A 3,152-nucleotide genomic window follows, 5' to 3' on the forward strand; every position below is an offset into this window, starting at 1 on the left:
TCACAGCTCACAGCAACCTCAAACTCTTGGGCTTAAGTGATTCTCTTGCCTCAGCCCCCTGAGTAGCTGGGACTACAGGTACCCACAACATCTAGCTATTTTTAGAGGCAGGGTCTAACTCTGGCTCAGGCTGGTCTTGAATGCATGAGCTCAGGCAATCCACCTGCTTTAGCCTCCCAAAGTGCTAGGATTACAAGTGTTAGCCACTGCACCTTGTATTCCTTTTCTAATGGATCCTAATGTCCACTCATAGGGATAGATGCTTGTTGTGGTCATGTGCTCATAAAGGCAAAAGAAAAAATATACTCATAATTCTCAAAATATATTTCCATTGCAACTATGATCCTGACCTTCAGGGCATACTGCTTTATTACTGTATTGAGTTTCATTTTCAGCTGATAAAACAGAACAGCTTCTCCTTCATCAGTAAAGCAATCTAAAAACAGAGTTGTTTTTAGGAAAATCTGAGAGCTTGAAGATTTGGGGCTAAATAAATATTCTGTATGTTAATCCAAGTCTAAAATTCCATTTCTTTGATTCCAAGAAACAGGAAGTCTGTGTCACATTTCTATTCCAACTGATTAAACTGCATGTAAGTGTGCTCCATTTTCAATTGCTTATACTCTTGTTTCCAGATAATCTATTTTCTGTGTAGCAGCACAGATGATCGTTCTAGAATGTAAATCAGATCATGTCTATTTGGTTTCAAAACTCTCAAACGGATTCCCACCACACTAATAATAAAGCCAGAGGTTTTAGCTTATAAAGCTCTGCAGGTGCTCCTGCGTGAGTCCATCTCTCTGACTCCATTTCTTTCCACTTCCTCTCACTCAGTCTCTACTAGCCTCACAGAATTTCTTGCTGGCTCCCCAGGGTGCCAATCCTCCCCATAGACTTTTTACTTGCTATTCCCTCTGCACCCAACAGTTGCATGCTTCGCTCCATCACTTCATTCTGATCTCTGCTTGAATGAATTCTCCTCATAGAATTTGCTTTCTCACTCTTTTTTTGGTATGTCACATAGAAAGGGACATGGTGAACTTCATGACTTTAGTATATACAAGTGTATTGAAAAACACAGTGAAGGAAACATCTTTTGAAAAACTGTGTTTACTTTATGCAATAAACTAATAATATGCAATATTATGCATATTATGCAACTAATAATATGCAATAAACTTCTTTCAAACTGTTTTTACTCTATTCCATGTGTTCTTTAATAAATTTTGCCCCGATGGACTAAATTTATCTATTACCCATAATTTGGGTAGCAACTCACACTTAAAAAATAGTGTCTTAAAGAAGACTCTTTTTACAACTCTAAAATATAGGTCTTTTCAGTCTCCATTTTCTTATTTGGTTTAATTTTCCACTGTACTTATCAATGTAACATTATATTATACATGCTTTTTTATTTAAGTTTTGCCCATTACCAGTGCCCACTGTAGCTTTTACTAGGAAATAAGCCTCATGAAGGCAGAAGTTTGAAGATTCTGTTCAATGATATATCTGCAATGCCTAAAATAGTACTCGGGATACAAAAATGTGAAATAAATATTTGTTAGGGAAATAATGAATCATATGTAATTAATACAATAGTTATGAGTATTAACCTTGAAGCCAGACTACTTGGGAGCAAATCTCAGCTCAGCAACTTCCCAAGAGCTTGATCTTGTGCAAGTTACATAAACTTTCTGCACTTCAGCTATTTGTGGATATTATTCACAAGTTTTTATGAGATTGTTTGAATTTACATAAATCAATTTATGCAAAACAGAACAGTAAATGGTATATAAGTTATTGCTATTATTTACAAAATGTGATTAAGACACATGGTTATAGATCTGAAAGCCACTTTAATGATATCATTACCAATCATCTCAGTTAATTAATAACACAAATATTTAATTGACCAATGTGTATAAATCTTTTGAAGTGTTTTTATGGTAAAAGATGCTACTGACACAGATACATCTCAAACAAGCAGTTCTAGTATGTAAAGTGATAGGTAAGTGAAGATCTATAAATCCTTTTCAAAAGAACTAGCTTCCAATGATTAATTGTAGGAAAAACAAAGTCATTCAGAAGAGGGAGAGGCCTCAAGGCTTTTCTAGTAGGCCCCTGTGGGGAAATAAAATTGCCCTGAATTTCTCAGTGTTCTTGTAAAAAGCTCTAGCCCTTTGGGATTCTTCACATACCACAAGAATTACAGCTGTAGTCATTTCTTTAGCATATTTCTCTGATTCAAAGTATAATAAAACTTATCTTGACCAGAGGGTCAATGGCTATAGTCCAGACTAGGTTCCTATGTTCATTCCTCAAGGTACCTGGAAGCTTCTATCTTTCTAGGCGTCTTCATTTCAGGAAGGAATGGGGCCCAGGAACTTGAAAATAGTCTCTAGCTTCAGGAGAGATTGTTTTCTTCATACCAAAGAGCTGGGAAAAAAAGCAACTCTCTCAGGAGGTGAGGGAACAGCTGTCTACTTCCCCTTTATGAGCCTAGAAAACTCGTTTTTCTCCTTTCTCACTTATGAATGGGTCTGGTAAATTAAGACAATTGGTTTGAATCTTACTGTGTTACCTTGGAGGGAGAAAGTAGGGCAAAAGGAGACTGCTACATTATTTACTGCAAAATATTTAATAAAAATCTAGCTCTGATCCACAGTAAATAAGAAAAAATTGACACATATGAATATTAAAAACCTGATAGTACCTAAATATTTTTTCCATTTTTTTTCAGATGAATAAAGCAGTTAGGTTCCCTTTAAAGTAAATTTAGATTTTACTTCCTCTAGTAAAAGAAAATGTGGTAAATATTCAAAAATTCTCTTTAAATTAGGAAGCGTTTTAATCATAGTGGTTAAAACCACAGATTATGGCATTAGGCTTGAGTTGAGTTCCTATTGTGCCTTAGTCTCCTTATCTATAAGACAACATTAATAGTATTTCTCTAATAGAGTCATTGGGAAATTAAATTAGATATTTCCATCAATGTTAATCAGATAGTGGCAGATAGATCCTCCAGTCTTCAAAGAACAGCAGCCTTGGCTGAAGCTTTATTCTAACCTTAAGTGAGTTCCTGACCACCAGCTAAATGGTTCCCTGTCAGGGCCCTGGACTGGCCAGGTCTTGGGCCCAGCTTAGGTAGGTTC

This window comes from Otolemur garnettii, unplaced genomic scaffold (genome assembly GCF_000181295.1).
Source record: "Otolemur garnettii isolate 467f Iridium unplaced genomic scaffold, OtoGar3 scaffold00003, whole genome shotgun sequence".
NCBI lineage: Eukaryota > Metazoa > Chordata > Mammalia > Primates > Galagidae > Otolemur > Otolemur garnettii.